Here is a 24,316-nt window from a genome sequence, read left to right as displayed (position 1 = left end):
CACTGAATTAAGCTGCCTGCGCCAACGCAGGCATCCTTGCACCATAGTGCAAGGGTGTCGGTGTTGCGGGGATAGATTTTTATGTGCAGGAACGTGTCCCTTCCTGCGCATAAACAATCTACAATGGCGATTTGGCACTTCTATGTGTGCTGCAAAATGCAGCACACATAGAAAAACCAAAGCGTCATTTTGAATGGTTGTTTATGTGCAGGAAGGTGTCCGTTCCTGCACGTAAACAATCGTCCATGGCATTTTACTTCAGCACACATAGAAAAAGCAGAAAACAAGGATGAATAAAAGCATTCCTCCTCATTTTGCCATGCTAATGCCACCTCTTGTGTGGTGTTAGTTTTTACCGCTGCCTCAGGTTTACGACAACTCATAAATCTGAGGCAGCGTCAAAAGCAATGCCCCTCTCACTCAGAAAACTGCGTCGGAGAGGCCCAAATTTATGCCCCTATGTCTGTGTAGCTCACCTTAGCACACATTATTATGGTGGAGCTTGTAAATTCACCTCTGCATTTTGGATGGTCCATATTAAGTGTATGGTAACATTATACCAGGCAAGACTTTGGTGTTGAGATTGGTCCTTCTTGAGATGCTATGTTTGTTATTATGACTTAGAGTAAGCTTCAACGGGTGCAAGGACATTAACCTGTCGGGGCAAAGGAGCTTCCCGAAAGAGGGAAATACACTATTTAAAGTTTTCTTTGACAAACAATGTGCCTTTTGCTTTTACAGACACCAAGGTAAATCTACACGTTCACAGGCAGCGTTACCTGGAATCCATCTAATGTGTAGTAATTGGTGTCTGGCCGCCGCAGCTCTGTCATCGATGGAGGAGACGAGTTGCATATGAGAGTCAAAGATGGTTTCTTGAAGTTGGAGATGGAGTAAGAGTGACAGGGTGTAAGGAAAGAGTTGGGGTCACTGACATAGGGATGTAGAAGGAAGGGATGAAGATCAGTTTGAGTTGAGTATGAGTCAACTCAGAGGTGGAATGTGTTGGTCATCAAAAAGTCACGTATTCCAGTACAATTAAGACCCTAATCCCAATGTTGCATGGTCCTGAGGCCATGGTAAAATGCATGCAAGTTCTCTAGTCAAAGTAGGAGGAGGAAACTAGTTCTGACCCTTTCAGATGGGAGTAGAGTTCTTCTGAATAGAAGAGCAGATGAGTAGTTGCCTGATGGCAGCTGGGGTTCCGCATCTTAAAACAGGGGTTCCAAGGTAATTTTACTGTAAGGCAAAGAGGAAGTGCTTCAAAAGTGGGTGGGAGCCTGTGAGAAAATAGTTAAGATAGGATGATAGAATACCTCCACTCACTGGAGAGTGCACAGCATAGATGTGGCTCCTCCATCACCTCGGCAGAACATGCCTGGACCTAGGAGGCATCCAACTGAAGAAGATGGCCATGAGAGAAGAAGACTCCTGAGTCCTGCAGGACGAAGAGGACTTGCACAGGGACTCAATGATTCTAACTCCTGCTGGCACTCAGGGACTCCAACTGCTCTCCATGCATCAAGGCTTTTGACTTCCAAAAAAATGACGAAGTCCAAATGTAAAACTTTGGCCTGTGCAAGGTGACAAATAAGTCCGATCCACAAAGTAATCTGGGCATCTACAAATTCATTCCCATTCAGGACTAATGGTGCCAAAATCAACAGTTACAGCACAAGCTTGATGACAACATACCGGCTTCAAGGGACATTCGCCAACCATCAGGGGCGGCTCCTCCACGAGAGCAGGGGAGCGTTGCCCCGCTAAGCAAAAATGCCACCAGAGCTGAAAAATAAAATGGTAATAAAGTTTATTTATTATCATTTTATTTTTCAGCTCCCCATCCTTAATCCAGTGTCAGGATGGGGAGGGGCAGTTGCTGCTGGGTGGCAGAGGGAGCTCTGCACTTTAGTTTAAAGTTCGCATGTCCCTCTGGCCGGCCGTTGTGCTACGGCCAGCCAGACATGCGCACTTTAAACTTCTCTAACCCAGCTCTCTTAAGACAGCTGGTTTAGAGAAAGCCCAGGCCTCCTGTGTTCTTAAGAGCACTGAAAGATGTCACCCCCGCCAATCCTGACGCTTCTCTCATGTTGTCTAACAGCATGAGAGCAGCACCAGGATTGGTTAGTGTAGCTTCCTGGGTCCCATATTCGAGGAGACGAGAGGAGTATGCCGTGAGGATGCCATGAGGTAAGTGCCTTTTTTTTATTTTTATTACTGTTCTCCCTCCCACGCCACTGTAAATACAAGCTAGCCGCCACTGCCAGCCACAGCCATGGGCCTTGCCCTGCTAGAAAATGTTGAATGCCTTATAAAAGATGAAATCAGAAAGTGGAGACTTCATTGGGAGAACTTGCTTAGTGTAGTCAACCTCTGCTCCAAATCATGCCTAAGTCCTGGTCAGATGCAAACAATGACTTTTGATTCGTGCTTTACTTTTCCTTCATGTTTTTTTTATAAAACTCTGAGAATTCATATCTCCGGTTCTCCTTAAACATGGAAATTTCTCTTGGAAATTTCTTGGAAATTCTCCTTGGAAATGTTACTGTCTTGTGTTGTTTAAAGGTGTTGATACTGCTAGAGCTTAGCACACACTTCTCTGGGGATTGCATGCTGCCTGTGCTATAGCAATCTATTTTGACCTAACCATAGAGGGTTTATTGAGTTGGTAGGGGTACCCCTCTCCCACATTAATGACCCCATTACTGACATATGCATATTTAATTCTGCCTATGAAGGATAAGATGATAGCAGGAAGGGTTGTAAATAGAAAATCAGTGCCAAGGTTGGATTTCTTAGATGATGAGTAATTAGGATATGCAGACGCCAGTATTGCAGGAGATGTACATTTATCAGTGCTGAGCATGCTAAATGTCTTTCATCTCCAGCACTGACAACGCTCCTAGATCCTTAGAGTACCTGCCAGGTTCAGATAAAGAAGAAATGCACAAGGGGTCTTGATAGCAGAGTCAAGAGCATGTCTCTTCAAGTCTGGCCTCAACTCTGATCTTTCATTCTGGTGGGGAGCAGCAACTTCCCACCTCCGTTTCTTGCACTGGCCTGGATATTAGTGGAGCACCCCTTCCTTGGGACCCTCACAGAAGAAAACTGTAGCCTTCAACTCCCATCCTCCGGGGCTCAAGAAACCTGTGCAGCATAGCGCCATGGAGTCAGGTCCACCTCCTAGAGTTCCATCTACCAAGTGGTCACGAGTGGCCAACTGCAAAATGCCTTCACCAAGTGACGCAAAGTTTGTATACAAGAGAGATCATATTTGCATAGCACTTTATTCAGAAAACCATCTCCATGCATGATGCGCCATTTTACGTGTCATTTTATACCACGCTTTCCCACAAGGCCCATATGTAGGAAAGTACCATCTTGCCTGGCATGTTACCCCCATATTTCACTGTATGTATGTTGTTTTAGTCCTTGTGTCACTGGGACCCTGCCAGGCAGGGCCCCAGTGCTTATAGTATGTGCCCTCTATGTGTTCCCTCTGTGGTGTCTAACTGTATCACTGAGGCTCTGCTAACCAGAACCTCAGTGTTTATGCTCTCTCTGCTTTCCAAATTTGTCACTACAGGCTAGTGACTAAATTTACCAATTCACATTGGCATACTGGTACACCCAATTCCCTTGTATATGGTACTGAGGTACCCAGGGTATTGGGTTTCCAGGAGATCCCTATGGGCTGCAGCATCTTTTGCCACCCATAGGAAGCTCTGACAATTCTTACACAGGCCTGCCACTGCAGCCTGCGTGAAATAACATCCATGTTATTGCACAGCCATTTACAACTGCACATAAGTAACTTATAAGTCACCTATATGTCTAACCTTCACCTGGTGAAGGTTGGGTGCCAAGTTACTTAGTGTATGAGCACCCTGGCACTAGCCAAGGTGCCCCCACATCGTTCAGGGCAAAGTCCCCAGACTTTGTGAGTGCGGGGACACCATTACACGTGTGCACTATACATAGGTCACTACCTATATATAGCGACACAATGGTAACTCCGAACATGGCCATGTAACAAGTGCGGGGACACCATTACATGCGTGCACTATACATAGGTCACTACCTATGTATAGCGTCACAATGGTAACTCCGAACATGGCCTTCTACCAAGGATCGACCGCTGACTGCTCCAGGACGCCTGCAAAACCGCAACAAAGTAGCAAGACGATTGCCAGCAACATTGTAGTGCCTAATCCTGGCAGATTTCTCGACTGTTTCCAGGTGGTGCATGCTCTGGGGGTAGCCTGCCTTCACCCTGCACCAGAAGCTCCAAAGAAATTTCCTGTGGGTCGACGGAATCTTCCCCCTGCTAATGCAGGCACCAAAAGACTGCATCACTGGTCCTCTGGGTCCCCTCTCATCCTAACGAGCGTGGTCCCTGGAACACAGCAACTCTGTCCAAGTGACTCCCACAGTCCATTAACTCTTCAGTCCAAGTTTGGTGGAGGTAAGTCCTTGCCTCCCCACGTTAGACTGCAAAGATATGTACTGCATGATTTGCAGCTGCTTCGGCTCCTGTGCACTCTTCCAGGATTTTCTTCATGCACAGCCTAGCCTGGTTCCCCAGCACTCTGTCCTGCAGTGCACAACCCTCTGAGTTGGCCTCCGACGTCGTGGGACCCTCTTTTGTAACTTCGCATGGACTCCAGTTCACTAATCTTCTAAGTGCCTGTTGGGGTACTTCTGCGGGTGCTGCCTGCTTCTGTGAGAGCTCTCTGAGTTGCTGAGCGCCCCCTCTGTCTCCTCCTCCAAAAGGCGACATCCTTGTCCTTCCTGATCCTCAGCAGCATCCAAAAACCTCTACCACGACCCTTGCAGCTAGCAAGGCTTGTTTGCAGTATTTCTGCATGGGAACACCTCTGCAAGCTTTATCGTGATGTGGGACATCTTTCTGTCAAAGGCGAAGTTCCTAGTACTCTTCTTTCTTGCAGAATTTCAAGCTTCTTCCATCTGGAGGCAGCTTCCTTGCACCTTCATCTGGGGTTTCCTGGGCTCCTGCCCCCCCCTGGACACTGTCGCGACTATTGGACTTGGTCCCCTTGCCTTGCAGGTCCTCAGGTCCGGAAATCCATTGTCAGTGCACTGCTGGTGTTTGTTGATCTTGCAGAATCCCCCTATCACGACTAGTATGCTCTCTTGGGGTAGTAGGTGTACTTTACTCCTACTTCTCAGGGTCTTGGGGTGGGGTATCTTGGACACCCTGACTGTTTTCTTACAGTCCCAGCGACCCTCTACAAGTTCCCATAGGTCTGGGGTCCATTCGTGATTCGCATTCCGCTTTTGGAGTATATGGTTTGTGTTGCCCCTAGGCCTATGTTCACCTATTGCAACCTATTGTAATTCTGCCCTGTTTGCATTACTTTTCTGACTCTTACTTACCTATTTGTGGTTTGTGTACATATAACTTGTGTATATTACTTACCTTCTTACTGAGGGTACTCACTGAGATACTTCTGGCATATTGTCATAAAAATAAAGTACATTTATTTTTAGTAAATCTGTGTATTGTGTTTTCTTATGATATTGTGCATATAATATAAGTGGTACAGTAGGAGCTTTGCATGTCTCCTAGTTCAGCCTAAGCTGCTTTGCCATAGCTACCTTCTATCAGCCTAAGCTGCTAGAAACACCTCTATTCTACTAATAAGGGATAACTGGACCTGGCACAAGGTGTAAGTACCCTTGGTACCCACTACAAGCCAGGCCAGCCTCCTACACAATATTACTAAACTTACCTCCACCTGCTTTCCTACGATGAAGGTTTTGATGGAAGCTTTACCATTCATCCCTAGAGCCTCCAGGCAATTATTGACCTAGGCCTTAATTGTGAGCAGACTAGACAATTTGAATGGGCTGTTTGTTGATCTTTTCAACTTTTTATTACATAAACTTAATATCCTTCAGAAGACCACAGCCAGGTTTGCACTTGACATCCCCAAACATGCCAGAATCTCAATGCATCTTAAAAGTCTCCACTTGCTTTCGAATCACAAAAGATGGAGATGTATTTTCATTTTTCTCTGTTTCTCTCATAAGGCTATGGTTACCCCCTCCCACACTAGCCACACGACTCAGATGATCACCAGATACATGCCTCACAGCCAGAATGCTTTGTTCTTCAATCACCATTCTGGTCTCTATTCCCAGGTTCCAGAGATCTTGTCCAGGAGGTCACTCCTTCTTACTGTTCTTGCCTGGAGCCCCCTGCCTTGTGCTATTCATGCTAAGCCCCATCTTTTCAGATTTCGTAAACTTCTAAAGAATCACCTCTTCCAACAATAGCCTTCAGGTCTCCTATTTTTAATTCTCCAACTCATAGATTTGTGCTTCTTCTGCTGTCTTACAGCCTGTTGCACCAGGACATTGATGGGTATGAGTACACTCTACAAAAACAAAAATCAGGTCTATCACATCATTACGCTGTAAGCTTCGAGGAAAAAGGTGCGTCTTTAGCTTTGTTCTGAATTAGAGGAGTGACCTTTCCCAATGAAGGTATAGTAGCAGGGCATTACATAATTCACTCACTCAAGGTACCAGTAATAATGAAAATATGTTTTGTATGGTGGCAAATCAAGCCTGTGTATCCTCTGGATCTCAAGTTGACTCATGTTTGTGGGTCCCAGCCTTACTCATTCAATCCAGGCTCTTATCCTATGTTGCCGCGCTATTTGAGGCCATCGGTTGGTGTCCTGGTCCATCCTCTTGCTGCATGGTTTTTTGTAACTGAACATGGATCTGGCCTAACAGTGCTGCATCCATTTGGGTGAGCTGTAGGAAGGCAGTGTGAGCTGCTGCGATCAACCTGTGAGAGTTTCACCTGTCCCTGGCTGTTACTCTGGCCCAGTACAGGTGTGTGTGATATTTGATTATTCTCATCTCAAATGGTGCATGTACTCTGTTTGTCTTTCTTTGCATACATTTTTAGGTCTTTGGATTTTTCTGTAGTTTTACAGCTTTTCTTTCTTTCCTTCCATTTTCATGAATTTGTATCACTTGCTTTTGACTGGTGGTATTTTAAGGTAGTATGGTCCACTAGTTTTTAATGCCCCCTCAAACCTGTAATTGAGTGTTATTTATCACATGTGTTACTTTTTGCATATGGTAAATAGCACATATGTTAAATAGCACATGTTAAATAGCGCACACAAACTAAAGGCGTGGTTTTCAGCACATGTGATAACTAAGACATGCGTTTTTAACCCATATTAGGATGATTTGTTAAACTGATGCACTATTCATGTATGCAGCAATTACCACTGTGCCTACCCTTACAACTCATAATCAGGGCAGCAGTGGTTCCCAAACTGGGAGCCGCGGCTCCCTGGTGCGCCATCAAAACTAGCCAGGGGCGCGCACACAGTTTGTGTTGGGGGCGCTGTGTCTTGCTCCCCGATAATTAAGCTGGCGTGTATGTAGAGAAAAAGGACTCCCCGTCATGCCGAGGAGTTTCACACACACTCCTGAGACCTTACTCTGTGTCTCTTCTATACCTTATACCTCTAGATGAGACGGAGGGCTTACACATCCTTTTTCTCTACATACACGCCAGCTTAATTATTGGGGAGCAAGACACAGCGCCCCCAACACAAGAATTTACCCAAAAGAACTGTTTTGTTTATAGATCGCACCGTAAAAGATTTTGGATCCATACGTGCTGACTTATGAGTACTCCCTCACGAAGACTCGGGGATAATAGTGTTTTGGCCCATCACGTGATTCCCACTACTCTTTCTCTATTGATCGTACATTATCTTGAAGAGTTTTACTTGATTAGGATAAGCCATTTATTCATGTTAACACCTTACTTATATTTGGCCCTGAGGAAGTCAATGAGATTAATTTCTCGGAGATGAAACACGTGTTGGCTGTTGGATGTTGTTGTGATGACCACATATGGAATCTTTCTGATGTGATGAACATGTATGAAAACCTCGCACAAGAATAAAGACACTGAACTTTAGCTCTGTTTGGATTATATATTGATTCTCCGAAGACCAAGAACCTAACTGTACAGACTCTTATCTTATTTCATACGAGTGCCCTGGCCCTTTGAATCAGTTTGGTTTTTCCTATTGGAGAAACACTGGAGGTGCTGGGAGGACCCTCCGTTCGGGAGCACCGTATTTACTATTGTTAAAGAAATGTTTTGGTGATATTCTGTTAGCGCCTATCCCTATAATTTTCCCACGTTTTCTTCACAACATTATTTAAACTATATTGCAACACCACATTCTGGATAGAAACAGAAGGAAAGAATAGAAACATAGAGAAAGAGATAGTGAGAGTATATATGTTGGAGAATGTTCTCCCAGGTGTGGATTAAAGTAGTGTGCTTACTAAAAATGAAACCCGGGTATTAGAGTGCCAGGTGGTTGTTTTTTATTTTGTTTTTTAACTAAAAATGAATGCTGATGTTTGAGTGACTATTTGGCGTGCCTGTCACAAATAATACTCTGATATTTTATAGCAACATTTGTCTATTTTGAGAAACTGTCAAAATAATTTTTGGTGGATAATAAGTTTATCCACTATAAAAGAAACCTTGGCATTTAGAGACAAATTGGCGTCCGTTTAAAAGCACTCATTTGTCAATTATAAAAAAGATAGCATTTGAGAGCAACATTGGTCTATTTGTAGAAATAGACAAGATACACTTGGGATGCAAATTAGCATATATTTTATTAATTAAATCAGACAATTGGGGTCGAAAAGTGTAATTTCTGAAATTAGTAACTGTCTTCTCAATCCGGTCACTAAAAATGAAAAACTGGGATTTGAGGGCAAAGTGAAAATATTTCTTACAGAATAGAAAGTGGATGCTTAGGGATTGGGATAGAGAGAGTATCTCTTGTAGTTAGCAGAGCATGATTTCTACCATAAAATCATGCAGAACCCGCACCTGCATAGCGGTGATGTGGCCTGCCTTATTTTGAGTGAACCGTGCAACAGAGATATTCCTGCCAGGGGCTGTATTATAGAAAGTGCTCCGGGAGCGCAACTGGTATTTGCATCTTCTTTGCGTCGCCTCGGATCGCTTTGGTATTACAAGAGGGGCCGCTGACACTTGTGTGGCCCTGTCTGTAATACAGATGCTGCTGGAGCATATCTAGCCCTAGCGTTATCTCAAGAGGGCGTTCGTTCATTTGCATGGGGTAGTTGCCCCTCATGCAAATAAGGGAATCTCTTCACCTCTGCATCCGCCCCGTAATTATTGCCATATACAACATGAGTGTCAACTAGTACTGTCACTTGATTTTTTCAGTGGAGCTCCATCTAATAGGTAATCTGTTCAAATTGCGACCACACAACAGTTTAACCCTTACCTATTTCTCCTTGCTCAGTATACACTATCAGATTACCTGGGTCGTTACCAGTTTGGCGGTCCCAATTCGGGACCCCCAAACTCGCGGGGAGGATGCCACCACCATGGTGGTGGAGTCCCCCCCTGCCGCCCTATTATGATGTTCCTACCGTTCAGACAGATGGTCAGTCTGGCAGAACAGTGCTACGAGATAGCACTCTGCTCCCTTAAAGGAGTCGAGTGCTATCTCGTAGCACAGAGGGGACCGACCAGCACCCTCGGAATGTGTTCCGAGGGTGCTGGGCAGCGGGCAGAGGGGCCCCTGCACTGCCCACAACATGGTCATGGGCAGTGCAGGGGCCCCTCTGATGCCCCCTGCACTACCTTTCTGCCAGCCTTTTCATGGCAGGCTCCCAGCTATGAAAAGGCTGGTGGAAAGGGAGTTGTAATCAGCATAGCGGAGCTAAGTTCAGTGCCGCCATGGCTGATTACAAGCCCATCCACCGTCACCACCAGGCTGTTCATTTGGTGGTCCGACCGTCAAAGCCTTGACGGTCCGACCGCCACCACGAGTTTGGCGGTCTGAAGACCACCCGACTCGTAATGAGGCCCCCGGTCATTATAGCTTTTTATTGTTTTGGGCCATCATGAACTCCTTACACATTTATCGTCCTGAGAATGGTCTCGCATACTTGTGACACAAGAGACCAACATTTTGAGGTCTGCTCAACTTGTCACACAGTAATCATTGAGTCTCAAGATTAGCTGATGCTTGCAAATAATTGATTTCATTTATTAAGAGAGTGAACTCTGCATACATTAATCTATGATTCTCAAATTAGAACTTCTGTTTCATTGTACATGATTAATGTATGTTTGATTGAGTAGGCCGAATGAACGCTACAATTCTGACTTTTTTCAACTTGATTCTGAAACTCAGATTGTGAACACCTGTTTGCACTTTCTCAGTGGAGTTATATGGTTAATCAATTGATCTGGTGTGTCTGTAGATGAACACTTTCTGACACCCATTTATTTTAGTGTATCATTTTTTGTCTAAATAACTTCATAAATGATTCTCTTGTTAGCAACTTATCCTATTTAGTGTTATGGAAATGGGCACAAAGGCAAGGAAGCTGTCAGGAGGTCCACAGGAAATGTGCCACAAAAAGGTGCACTGTCAGTGTGTCCCCTGATTGCAGCCCTCTGGTGGGGGACAAGGGTGTCCTATTAACCCCTCCACCCCAGATATCCCCTTGCAAAGGGATTTCTAATCCCTTTTTAAATTGCAGGTGGGTTGCCGCCTGCACAGTGAAATAACAAAGTGTCTTTGAAGCAGCCCCTTCATATTTCACCTGTATGAGCTGTCCCCAGGGCAGCACAAGTCGGGTACTGCCCGGTGGCACAGCATTCACTGTACTAGACCTCATCAAAAGGGAAAATTATGCCTTATATGTAATAGAGTACCAAGCCTGCCCTGTATGGCTTGGAGACTCTTGCAGACACCATCAGCAATGACCCAAAAGTGCATGGAGAAACACCAATTGCTTTGGGGCCACTGCTTTTCTATTCTGCAGAAATAACACACACAAAATATTGTGGCATCAGAAAATGGCAGCCTGCTAAGAAATTGATTTATTCCAATGTACGCTGCGGCGGCTCCTCCACAATGCAGAGGAGTATCGCCCCACTAAACTGCCAGATAAAAAATAAAATGATAACAAACCAATTGTATTATCATTTTATTTTTCATTGGGTGAGCCAATCCGAGTCTAGGGTGGGGTGGGCCCAGGCAATCCCCGAGTTACAGCAGCAGGGACTGGGAGGAGGAGTGGTGGGCACTGTAAGTGTGCATGTCAGTTTGGCCGGCTGTCTTAGGATAGCCAGACCAACATGTGCACTTACATTTCTCCAAAACACCTGTGTTACGCAGCCAGGTGGAGATTAGGCACAGTCTCACAGTCCATCAGTGAGCGTTTAACCAGGCCGCTCAGACCAATCCTGGCGCTGCTCTCATGCTGGGTTATAGCATGAGAGCAGCATCTGGCTTGGGTGGGTAGTCTGGGAGCTTATGCTGGCCCGTGGACTTCCGGGAGCAGAGGACCAACAAGGCGGCCAGCAGGAGTAGTGGCAGGTAAGTTTTTTTTTAAACTATTGATTCACCCCACCCCCTGGGCTGCCCCACCACTTTGTATTGGCAGCAGCCACTACAGAATGTACATACATCTGCCTCACCTTGAGGGTTTTATTACCTAGGAAGACAAACATAGGGGCATATTTACAAGAAACTGGTGCATCAGTGCTGACATGCCAGTTTTCTTGCGTCGACCCTGCCACACCTAACGACACCATGGGTGTGCCGTATTTAGAATACAGCGCACCATGGAGGTCATTAGGACAATAGCATCAGAATGTTTGACGCTATTGTGGCGCTTTGCTACACTAGCGTCAAAAAAGTTGGCACTAGTGCAGCAAAGTGCAAGGAGGCCAATAGGTTTCTATGGGTGCATCATTTTAACGCCTGCTTTCAGCAGGCGTTAAAAACGACACCAAAAATGGTGCATTGGTGTAGATTTCACTGTTCCATTTTTGCGGGCCTCCTGGTGCCGAAACGCCCCCCTTGCCTACGTTATGCCTGGTGCAGGCTTAATATGGCGCAAGGGGGTGCAAAGTGGCACAATGAGAGCATTGCTACACTTTGTAAATACGCCGCAGCAAAAAAGCCTTCCTTACTCCACATTAGTATAAAAAAATGATGCTAATGTGACGCAGAAAGGCACTAGGGGCTTGTAATTATGCTCCACATTTTTCACACCAATGGGGTTGTGGAGGTATGTTTCTAAGCTTATTCTGTCTCCGTCCACATCCATATATATGTCTACAAAGGGAAACACCAGCAATGGCTGCAGGTGGAAGTCTGTTTCATCATCACAAGTGTGTGTGTTGGGGGGGTCACTTAAAATTCGGATCAGATAGAATCCATGCACTCTACTGTGGTTCTAGTTTAGAGGTAGGTAGGGGAGGGTATGTGCAAAGGATTAAAAAACAACGAGGAACCCATAGATGATGGCTTATATAAAATAACACCCTGAACAATTTGTCAGCCACTGAAGTCAAAAGTACCTAAAAAGAAAAGGTCAAGCTAAACTATTATGCTGGTGTCTGTGCGGTAAGAGTGGGTAAAAAAGAAAGCAAAATAGGTGAGAACTCTCCAAGTTGTCTGCTGTAAAATTTTACATTCAAAGAGACACAGGCCAGCTATGAAAGAGCAGCCCCTGCTTTCCTCGTTGCAGTAATTTCACCGAATAATGTGACTCAGAGGGAGGCTGAGCTGTGCCAAACCACAAAGGCGATGCCAGAATGTGTCTTTGGAGCAGAGAATGGAGCGAGGTGAAGTGGAGGCTTGCAGCACACAGAGACATCCGTCACACACCCTAAAATAAAAGATCCCTGTTCTGCTCCACACAAAACGGTGACTCTACAAGAATATAAGCATGGACTTGCTGCCACTAGAAGTAAGGATTAACAGTGTAAACACCAAATTTATTGTACTGTGGTTCAGGGTGCCCCATAGGAACTCTATTTACCATCCTCATTGAGGTTTTCTGGCAAAGTGCGTTATAGATGACACTGTGCGCATGCACACACATGCACGCTCACATGCGCGCGCACACACACAAAAAAAAAATTGGGGCATAATGAACAGAGTCATTCTCTGGAGTGCACTCCATCTGAAGGGTCGTTACCTGTTGAGATTTTTGAATAAGGTCGTGCTATGGAGACTGAGCAAAGTTGTGGGATTCAAAGGCCCTATAATGTTGTAATGTTGGGGCACGGCACACAGAGAGCACCCAGACACCAACACATCAGTGAGTCACCACCACCCACACAAGCCCCAAGCAAGGCCCTTTCTTAGTTGCCTGATGTCACTAGGGCTGAACCAACATAAAACACCCCACATGGGCCAACAGAACTCCCCTGAGGTATGATGTTCTTTGAGGGTTAGGGTGTAAACTAAAATGTCATAGTTGACATTGAGTACCTTTCCCAGTACTGACAGTGCTCCCCCGGTGGTGTCTGTAATACCTCTGCCATGCTAGAGAACCCAAAGTTCAACCTCTTATATCAGTGAAGGCCCAGATATAAAGAGAAGATGGGTATATTGTGGAATTGCTGCTCTAATAAGATCTGGTGATATCCTCATCAAAGGTTAATCTTTGAAAACCACCATGACTCAGTAATCTCACTCACCAAGGCATCTACTATTGGGGTTCTGTGTCTCTCTCATGTGATTACCAGATTTGGGAGTCACATATCAATGCATAGTCTCACTTCCCCTGGCTGCTTGGATTTTTGGGTCACTGCGATGGGTGATACCCAAGGGTTAGGTCCTTCCACCCAATCAATGATACCTGCGTCTTTGAGCTTGCAGAGTTCTACTTCAACCTTGGGCCTGAGGTGAAAGGCCACTCAGTGATAATGCAGGGTTACTAGTTGCACGGATCGGTCCACAAGGAGTTGCGCCATCTTTCCCTTGAGAAAGTCGAAGTCTCCAAAGAATTCTTGGAATTCCTCTAGGAAACAGTCCAAACCAGCCGTGTGGACACAAAGTGCAAAGTGAATGAGTTGCAAGGTTTTGGCCATTTGGCAGCTCACAAGCATACCTTCCCCTCTTTTTGTGACACAGACTTTGGCCGGCTTGGTCCATTCATTGCCTGTTATATCTACCACAAATACCACAGCCAGTAGAAATGGACGCAGGTGACCGTAGGCGTACACTTTCACCTGGGTGGGCCAGAGGGTTGGTCTTTGCGGGGTGGTCTTGTATGTTTCTTGGACAATCACAATGATGGACGCAGCTATGTCAATGATGGGTGACACAGGCCGGCCTCCTAGTAGTACTCGGGACTTGACAGTGGATCTGGCTTTTGTTCAGAATTGGTTGACAGTATATACAAAGTGGGTGATGCCTTCATCGTCATCATCATCCATGCCATCCTCCCCTTCTTTGGAGGGTTTCAGTGTGGCTCAGATGAACTGTATTCTTTTACAAAGTGGTTCATGTTTCCACATGCCGAGTATTTCTTTCCAGTATCCTAGCACACTCCTGCATGCACACAACCGGCACTGTGTTTTGCTCCCGGCTCCTTCTGGCTTGCTTGCCATTTGGGATATCTGGCTGGCTGGGTCGGACTTGATGGGCTCCTGGGGGACTACTCCATGTGTGACGCTTTTGCCTTCAACAGTTTTCTAAAGCACTCTAAGGTCAAAATATCTTAAATAGGCGTACACGCTTCTTGCAATATCTCTTCTTTGAGGTTGGACGATTGCAGACCTGTGTGGATTGCACCCTAATTTCACCTACCTCTTCTCACAGGGGGCTGGAGCTGGCAACTCCCTTAAGTGAGCAGAACAACTGTTGACTGCATCATCAGAGCCTTACTGTGCCTGGCGCAGGAGGAAGCGTTCATAGTCTGGGTTGGCCACGGGTTGGAAATGATTATTAAGACCCATCACCAGACTGTCATATGTGAAAGGAGGTCCAGTCTCTGGTAAGTCCATGACAGCTCTAGATTCTCTCCCCAGCTAATTGCAATAGAAGGGGTTGTTTCCTATTGTCCCATACCGCTGTGGCCGCAAAATACATCTCAAGCCTCTCGACCAACACTCCCACTTCAGAGCTTGTGTTTATGGTCGGCCTGCAAAAGTCAACAGTATGATTACTAGAACTGGTGCCACAGCAGTAGTTACAGTGACACCCCTTGTCCCTGTCCACCACCTTTGTGTCCTGGTGAGAAGGCCCTCTGTGGCATTTCCACTCATGGTTGCACTGCTGGATTGGGCTGGGTCCTCCCAGTGCTTTGTGGACTACCAGGCAGCAGGACTTCACCAGGTCCCTGTGGCTGTGGAGGCACCTGAGCATCAGCTAACCCTTGGTTGAGTGTGCTTAGGTCACTGTTGGTGGTCTTCAGGCAGCCTATTACATCCCCTCAATGGTGTGTGGACCAGGCACCCTGGAGTAGTCACACAGTATTCATATTGCAGCCTTTGACGCTGACGGAAGTACGCCCGTTGGTGGGTGCTGCCATCCTTGCAGTTGCTGCTTTCTACTCTGCCTCCAGCTTCCCTGTGCATAGTGGGAGAAGACAGCATCAGCTTCTCAGGTACACTATGTACATATTGCAGCCCTCAGTGTGTGACCATGCACCATTATTCTGCAGGGCCTATTCACAGCCAGGGATGCCCTGGATCTCCAACAGAGATGGAATTGGTGAGCATGGCTCGATGTGGGTATACCGCCTTATACCGCCTCATTTCTTCCCCACTGGGCCGCAGGCTGTCTCACATCACTTGTGGCCATTCTGTAGTGTCAAGACATGGTACACAGAGAGCACATGGACACTGCTAGAGTAGGGCCCTTTCTCAGGTGCTGGACATCACCCAGGCTGAACCAACATATAACTCCACAGGGACCAATAGTACTGTCAATTACAAGTGGTGCAGCCTGGGCAATGCGTCAGGGCCCATAGGTACAAATGGGACCAACAAAAACAGCCTCTTGAGCCCTGAGAGGTCACCTCGTTGCTGGAAGTAGGTGTGAGGGGAGTGCCGCATCACCCCAAAAATAACCATACAGGAGTCCTAAACGTGAAGGAGCATTTAAGATTACTTTACATTTTGGGTTTTTTTTCTTAGCACATTTGCTTTGCATAGAAAAAGACAGAGGACAAAGAAAAGTCTAGTCTTCTGACTAATTGCTGCTTATTCTTTTAACATGAAAACTAGTGTTTACCTTTGTTTCTCTTGCTATAAAGAATGAGGATTTTGTAAATTGAACTATGAGACATTCTTGGTGGTGTGAAAGAAAACAATGTAGGATATTGTTCTCTTCTAACATAAAAATGTAAATACCTCTAAATGAACTGTAAAAATATTTCTAAATAAATAAACAGGACAGCACAAATTAAACACTTTCTTAATTCTGAAGTGTGATGTAAACAAAGATTTTAATAGGATCAGAACAAATCAAGACACTTTACTTGGTGATGTGCACATGACAAATATTTACTAAACCCCAGTTTCCACACATTAGAGTTTATGCACTATATAGTTTTATTAGCAAAACTGTATGTTTGTGCAAATGTAGTAGTCTTTTCAATGGAAAATGTGCTGTTTGCAAGTGACAGTGTGCTGTCACATCGTGCACCAGAATTATATTTGGGACTGTGTGCCCCTAAATGCAGTATCAGCTATATACTGCACCCTTACCACTCTCCTGCTGAATGGGTGTGGCTCATTTGCAGCACTTGTTGCTTGGATTTTTCAGAATCCATATGACTTCAGTGATGTAGCATTGATAGCAGTATCCTAGGCTGAAAATTGTTCCAGGAGGTCCATAGGAGTTCTTACAGCACTGGGAGTTGCTGTTGGCTCCGTCCGATTCCTTCAACTGCAGGAGTCAGATTCTGAGAAGCAGAATCCAATGAAGCTCCTGCAGGAGAACTGCCAAAGCCACTTTACAAGTGCACTAAATAGCCGAGCATTTTTGTAAATGCAAAGTGAGGCATTGGGCCCTGGCTGCCTGCCACCAGCAGAGGTCAAGGAAGTTATGCCCATCCTGCTGCTGTGACTTCTGAAGACAAGACAATCACAGCAATCACTACATTCAGCTTGACAGGTGGAGGGCAGATGATGGGGGTAAATAAAAGAACACAGACTTACTTACAGAGTGGTGAAAATGTGAAGATACATTTTTGAGCAAAGTTTGTTCCATTTTCTGCCAAAACAAATGCACTGGAAACTTTAAAATGACTTTTTGGTGTCACTAAAGCAGAATTCTTCCTTATTAAAATCAGAAGTCAGAATAGTTGTCCTTCTGAGACCTGTGGAAACCAGCCAGAATCTCAGAAAACAAAATGTTGCTCTCCAGAGCAAGAAACTGAGGGGGAACTCTAGTAACTGTTATACCCAGACTTAAGTAGAGGCGGGTGAGCCAACAAATTAACAGGGAGAGCCAAGTTATGGGTCTTGCTAGGGTCTAAGAGCCCATTTTGGCTCTTACATCCTACGCACGAGCTGAGCCATGGGAACACTCACATCGAGAATACATTTCAAAGACTCTGTCCTGCAATAGTTCATGTAGTGGTTGAAGAACAGAGCCCGGCTTGTGCAGAATAAATTCTGCAGGTCTGAACTAATTTAGATTTATATTATGGCTAAAGATCTTCTGCCTGTACACGCGACCTGTTGCTGCTATACTGGCCATCATGGGCCATATGCACATGATACTCAGCTCTGCCTGAAAGTCACCTTAAGAGACAGCATCAATCATCTGTAAGACTGCCTCATCATAACTCAAGCATTTGTATCAAAGATGTACCTCAAAGTCAGAATGTTTGCACTTCATCAGTGACAGCTAGCAACACTATGTGCAAGGTTTGCTCTTTGGGATGAATTTCAAGGGCTCTCCTCCACGACATGCGGATATTGTTAAATCTCAATGTGTGGCCTGCTTCCTATGGCCAATCGATTACCCAGCTGAATGCTTTGAATCTCATAATGAGTAATGAGCTGCTTAACACAATGGCACAGTCTGGCCTTTTGAGACCCTGGCTTGGCTTCTGAAGCTCCAGGAACAAACATTGGGCCTCATTACAACCAGGGTTGTTTTGGCGATTGTACCGCCAACAGGCTGGCGGTACAATCTGCCATATTATAACAGCAGCAGTAGCGCCGCGGTTGCAACGTCGGGACCGGCAGTTTCTCACCATGGTTGTCCCGGCGGTTTTAATCCGCCAGTGCAGCGCTGCTTTCATTGCTGCCCAGGGGATTATGACTCTCCTTCCCACCAGCCTGTCCAAGGCTGACGGGAAGGGGAGTCGCGGGGCCCCTGCCCATGCACTGCCCATGCACTTGGTAGTGGGAACAGGGGGTAAGACTGGGTTAGTCTTTTAACCAGTGTCTGGTTATTTAAGGTTGCTGGATAAGGGGTGCTGTGGTGACCTACAGGAATGACGGGGGATTTTCCTTTACGGACTAGGTGGTCTCACACACATAGTAGTGTCATGCTTCATCATATGACCACCTAGCCCCACCTAAGTAAGATGATACTACTCAGGCGGACTCGACCTCTGGTTAAAAGAACCAGAGGGAGTGCTGAAATTAAATTGACTGGATAATTACAGTGATCCAGAGGGGGTGAATAATAAAATTACCTAACATGTCACCGATGGCTCTTATTAATTTTAATAGTGGTGCATGTTGGTAAGACTAAAACTAAGGGGAAAGGCTCGTTAGAGGATAATGTCTCTTGGAGTCTAAAAGGGGTTGTACATGACCAACATGTTTCTGCCCTCACTAAGTGCTGGTAGGTCAGGGGCATTCGTCAGGGTCGGAGCACGTGTAATCAATACGGTGCTCAAAGTAAACGTGTGTGTCCTACCTGAACAGGTAGTTCACGGTGGGGTAGGCCTATAGTGAATAATAAATAGATCACAATTAATTCAGAGTGACAGAAGGGTGGCAAACCACAGCACACAACACAGCAATCAGTGAAAAATTGAAAAGAATGCACTCACATATGCATGCACTTCAAGGGAAAACCCCCCCCCGGTTCTAGCCAGACCAGAGGCAACACGCCCCCAGCTCCGGGGTAAGTCACAAGTGCATGCATATGTGAGTGCATTCTTTTCAATTTTTCACTGATTGCTGTGTTGTGTGCTGTGGTTTGCCACCCTTCTGTCACTCTGAATTAATTGTGATCTATTTATTATTCACTATAGGTGGTCATATGATGAAGCATGACACTACTATGTGTGTGAGACCACCTAGTCCGTAAAGGAAAATCCCCCGTCATTCCTGTAGGTCACCACAGCACCCCTTATCCAGCAACCTTAAATAACCAGACACTGGTTAAAAGACTAACCCAGTCTTACCCCCTGTTCCCACTACCCCACACCTTTTGTGATGATAGTGTTGGGTATGAAGCCATCCAAAAAACATCAGGAATGTGTGAGTGCAGGTTAGGGGGAAGGAATATTATAGTGTCTTTAGCTATACTAGTGGTTTGTTGAAGTTATTAAGAGGAATGATAATTATTCATTTCATTGGGAGTGTGGTCAAATTTGGAAGGGTGTACTTTCACGCTGAGGTGTCCTGTAAGTGTTTTGGGATTAAGTCAGTAATAGTATCACTATAGAATGTGTTGGAGATGTCTTGGGACTAAGAAGGGAGTTGGGCTATAAGGTAGTGTGTTAAGCATGATTAGGGATCAATGTTCAGGTTTTGGGAGGGTGCGTGACCATAATGTCAGTTTTGGGAGGTCACATTGGAGGTATGGAGATTTGGATTGACTAAAGGGGTAGGATAAAACAATTATAGGGTGTAGTAAGATTGGGAGAGAACAGGACCATGATAGCCTTTGATGGGGACATGTAAGTGATACAACAATGATGCTATGTATTGGAGTTAAGAAGTGTAGAACCAACTTGGGCTTGCTGGGGCTAGGGTATATGTTAGATGACGATGTGATGCGTTGAAGTTCTAAGGGGTAGGTTGATTATGGGTTTGTTGGGATTAGGGTAGCATTAGAGTCATGATGGATTTTGTTGGTATTTGGGAGGTGATAGGATGAGGGATGTGTTGAGGTTGGGAGGCGATAGAGTGATGGTGAGATGTGTTGGAATTGGCAGCTTTGGACTCGTGATGGAGTTTATTGGAGCTACTAAGTCAAAATATAACTACTTAGACGTTTTGATTTTGGGAGGAGCAGGAGGAGGATGGGGTATGTGAAGGTTGTGGATGAGATAGCATCATGGTGGGATTTATTGTTGATAGGGAGGAGATAAGATGATTATAGGATGTGGTGGAGCAAGAGCTTGTGTAAAATCACAAAACGTTTACACTGTTGGTAAGATGGGCTTAACTTGAATGTTTTAAAATTCATTGCCTCTTGTGCCTTAACCATCCACATGCACAAGAAGAGGAAGCAGATGTATGGGCTTGATGGGTGCATGGTCTTATCTTCGTCATCAATGTCCATTTCCATCTCATCTGTGATAGCACTGGCACCTGGTACCAGATATCTACATTGTATAACATGCAACATAATATTACAGTCGTTTGCCAATTCTGAGGGCGGCACTGCATGGTTTGTTTGTTGCTATGAGGGCTGTGGCCAACTTTTTAAACTTTCCAAATGCTTGCTTCACTGTATTTGCGTCCTGCTATGTGTGATGCTGTACCGCCCCTTCTAGTCAGATAAAGGTTGGCACAGATGAGGCTAGACACCGTCGCAGATGGGAACATCTGGAGCCCTCTGTTAGCCTTTGGTATACTTAACTTGTAATAGTGAGGTGACTGGTGAATGTTGAGAGTACTGAGGTGTCAATATTTTCTATAAAACTGACACAAAGGGTAAGTCTGCCTTACACTTCATGTTTTGGGGAGAGGAAGGTTTCTCATCCAAGAAATCTTTGTAAATAAAACCAAATGATTCATTTAACAGCACAGGTTTCACATAGACACACTGCCTGACACCCAATATATGCCACTACTACACCTTACTTCTGCTCAGAACTACACCACAAAATATTAAATCTCAATGCCCAACTCATACATTTCTGGACCCTAGTGTGCCAGTGTCAACCAACAGTTACTATCTGAACACTGCAACACAGCATCATCACAAGATATCCTCCATGAACACAAACATAAATATAAATATACCATGCCCCACCACCCCACAGAACTCTACTGTGCCACATCCCACATCAGGTACCACATTGCCACGTAACCACCATATGACCTCTTCAGTTGACAAATGTCTAAACAACATTACAGCTGATCACAATAGAAAAGCTCATCATAGTCTATCTTTTTCTCTCTAAATATATCTTTCTCTTTCTCTTCCTCTCACTCCTCTCTCGCTCAATCTCTCTATGTCTATCCAAAGCATTCGTATGACTCATAGATCGCAAATGTGGGTTAGATGGAAGGGCCATCCACAACCCTCCTCCCTTGCACCCAACCGGCTTACTCTTTGGAGCAACCTCCACTGTGACTACCCATAGCAGACATTCTTGGAAAGCTCATACTTACAGGGCAAAAGACTGCAGGTGTATGATCCCACCCATAACCACTGTCAGCTACAAATGTGTACAGCTTCAGCAGCAGGTCTCAATAGACACTCCCTCTTTGGAACTATCACCAACACACCAACATGCCATCAAACAATGTGCTGCATAACCTCAAAGACTTGCTGAGAGTGGTGCTGAAAAGACAAATGTTGTGAAGCACTTATGAAACATTGCAAAAAGTTCATGCAGAGCTCAACATACATATCCATTCCCAGGGATACACACGTTCACCCTCTGAAAAAAAACATTGAACACATCTTCCTTAAATCTGTTAGAAAATATCAAGATTTTGTTCCCAAACAATAGTTTGAATGTTTCTGCAAAGATGTACATTGTGGTATCAAATACAAGCTTTAACTCAATTTATACCAGATTTTCCTCTTTAGTATATATCCTCGCTTGGTCATCAAGCATCAGTTTGTCATTATTATAATGTAACTACACTGGAGAGAGCTAACCTATGGTACTGTGATCTCTTCATATCGAGAGATCAGTTGCATGGTCCTTAGTATATCCCTAAACAAATGAGGGATCCACAACCATGAAAATTAGTGGGATCCTGGCATCTCTTGGGTATTATTGTAGGATCCCCACCCACAAGTACCGCTTGTGCATGGTACATCATAGCATCCTCACCCACTGCGCCTAGTGTGAGCGGGTGGGCTCAACGCAGTTTGTAAGCGGAGCTCTTGTACTAAGAACGAGACATGATGAATGAATAAAAAATGCCTTCAGGATCCTAACAATTTTTACTAGAAAGGTTCTTAGGCAGGGTAAAAGAACATCAATGGGTGCGGATCGCTTATTCTCTAGGGTTCTGCTAAGGACCCCACAACTGATCTCTCGATCTGAAGAGATCACAATAGGTTAACCCTCTCAAGTGTAGTTTTTTGTAATAGTCTGGGAGACTGAGGGTTGCACCTTAAATAGCTTTGCACTCCCCATTTTGGTTATGAGTATTATGAAATACTCATATGTAAAGCTTCTCCACATGTACATGTATAACTGCCACACACCAGACGTACCCGTCACATGCCACAGAATAACACCATTATTATGCCAAGGATGGTGATAATACCCCAAGGTCGGCCAGCATTATGCCACAAACTGACTCCTAATGTCAAGGATGCCTACAATATGTCAAGGATGGCCACCATTATGCCTGATGTAGCACCCATTAATCAAAGAGTGCCTGCAGTCTCCCATTGATGGCCATCATTATGCCATGACACTATTATGGCAGGAATGGGCATGATAGTACCAATGTGCTTATGATTTCTAACGATTGGAATAATTTTGCTAGGGATTGCTCTCATTATGCTGTAAATGCTCATAATTTACCACTGAAAGCTGGCTCTTAAGGGTTGAAAGCTGCTTTTTACAGGTTTAAAGCAGGCTCTTAAGGGTTGTAAGCTGCATTTTACAGGTTTAAAGCTGGCTCTTAAGGGTTGAAAGCTGCTTTTTACAGGTTTAAAGCAGGCTCTTAAGGGATGTAAGCTGCTTTTTACAGGTTTAAAGCAGGCTCATAAGGGATGTAAGCTGCTTTTTACAGTTTTAAAGCAGGCTCTTAAGGGATGTAAGCTGCATTTTACAGGTTCAAAGCGGGCTCTTAAGGGTTGTAAGCTGCTTTTTATAGGTTTAAATCTGGCTCTTAGTGGTTGAAAGCTGCTTTTTACAGGTTTAAAGCTGCCACTTAAGGGTTGGAAACTGGCTTTTATAGGTTGAAAACTGGCTATAAAGGGTTGAAAGCTGGCTTTTACAAGCTGGCTCTTAAGGGTTCTGGGACAGAAGCTACCACAGTTTCCATCCATCACTCTGAGGCTCGGTAGAAGTGCTGCACTGCCTCCTGAGTGCAACTAAAGATGGTGGACAAAGTCACAGGAAACACCAGATCTAATGGAACATGTGTGGTGTGCTGATTGTCCCATCACACAAGGGAGCAGGTGCAGGAAGACCTCCACCCATGCATGTGTGCCTGTGTGTGTGCCAGACTGGTGTAATGTACCTGTCCAACTCCCTATGTAGCAGACATTATCCTCTGTGGTAGGCAGCAGTGACTGCTAGCATCCTAGACCCACCATTGTCTGCTTCCTTCCTCGGTACTGGGGACATCTGTGACATGACAGTGGTCATTCCCAGGATAATGATGAAATGATGGTCAGACAACAAGGGTGTCCATCCTTGTCTCATTGTGGGCATGCATGGCCGCCAGTGACAACAGACTAGATTGTTGTTGGCCTAATGTTAGTAAATGAGCTAATGCCTTGTTCCTCGACATTAGATTTTACTCTGTTGTCCTGCATTTTCCCAATCAGCTCACCCTCCTCCTTTCACCTTCAGCATCTAAGCAACGTTTTGCCTTACTTCATCACAGATCAGAAGACACCTTGTCATCATCCACCATTGGCTCCTGCCTTGACAACATTAATTCTTTGAATCTGGGGCTACCCAAATACCTGCTGCAATGGCTCCAGAAAATACAAAATCAAGAGTTTCATATGATTCCCTGCTCTCCTTGCTTCAGCCATAAACAGCCCGTGGCTGCGGCCTTGCGCAAAGGTAAGGACTGTTTTAACATTCTTTGCATCATAGATTGGACTGTCCATGTCTCCAAGGCTTTTATTAGAAAAATACTCTTGCCCTACCTTTGTCTGTATACCTTTGATTATTGCATCCTCCTCTGCGCCTTGCTCTCCATTCCCAGGTACAATCGTTTGTGTATCATCTATCTGTACTTTTACCTTTCACTTTCCCTACATTTTTCCATTCTGCCCCTTCCAAACAGTTTGATATATTAGTAATATGATTGACAATCTTCTTTGAAAGTCCAAGGTGGGAAAATAGAAAATTCATGGGTCTT

At 45.0% G+C, this 24,316-nt stretch overlaps 1 protein-coding gene and 1 long non-coding RNA gene across 4 annotated transcripts in view; one reads left to right on the top strand and one right to left on the bottom strand.

Moving 5' to 3' along the window:
* LOC138283768 (uncharacterized) overlaps positions 1 to 24,316 on the top strand; it is a 337,826-nt gene that overhangs the window by 287,999 nt on the left and 25,511 nt on the right. Inside the window, exon 3 of the long non-coding RNA XR_011201300.1 lies at positions 23,831 to 24,015. This is a non-coding gene — a long non-coding RNA (uncharacterized lncRNA). The remainder of the gene's footprint in view (positions 1 to 23,830; positions 24,016 to 24,316) is intronic.
* Positions 1 to 24,316, bottom strand: part of PAMR1 (peptidase domain containing associated with muscle regeneration 1) — a 184,451-nt gene that overhangs the window by 144,415 nt on the left and 15,720 nt on the right. Inside the window, exon 1 of one of the 3 annotated variants that reach the window (XM_069221834.1) lies at positions 21,419 to 21,545. The exons of the other annotated variants lie outside the window; for them this stretch is intronic. The gene's annotated coding sequence lies outside the window, so the exon portion shown is untranslated. Of the gene's footprint in view, positions 1 to 21,418; positions 21,546 to 24,316 lie in introns of those variants that run through there. 3 annotated transcript variants of the gene reach the window in all.

Source organism: Pleurodeles waltl, chromosome 3_1, assembly GCF_031143425.1.
Source record: "Pleurodeles waltl isolate 20211129_DDA chromosome 3_1, aPleWal1.hap1.20221129, whole genome shotgun sequence".
NCBI classification, from domain to species: domain Eukaryota; kingdom Metazoa; phylum Chordata; class Amphibia; order Caudata; family Salamandridae; genus Pleurodeles; species Pleurodeles waltl.
The sequence above is the reverse complement of the archived record's forward strand: the minus strand, read 5'-3'. Positions and strand labels throughout refer to the sequence as shown.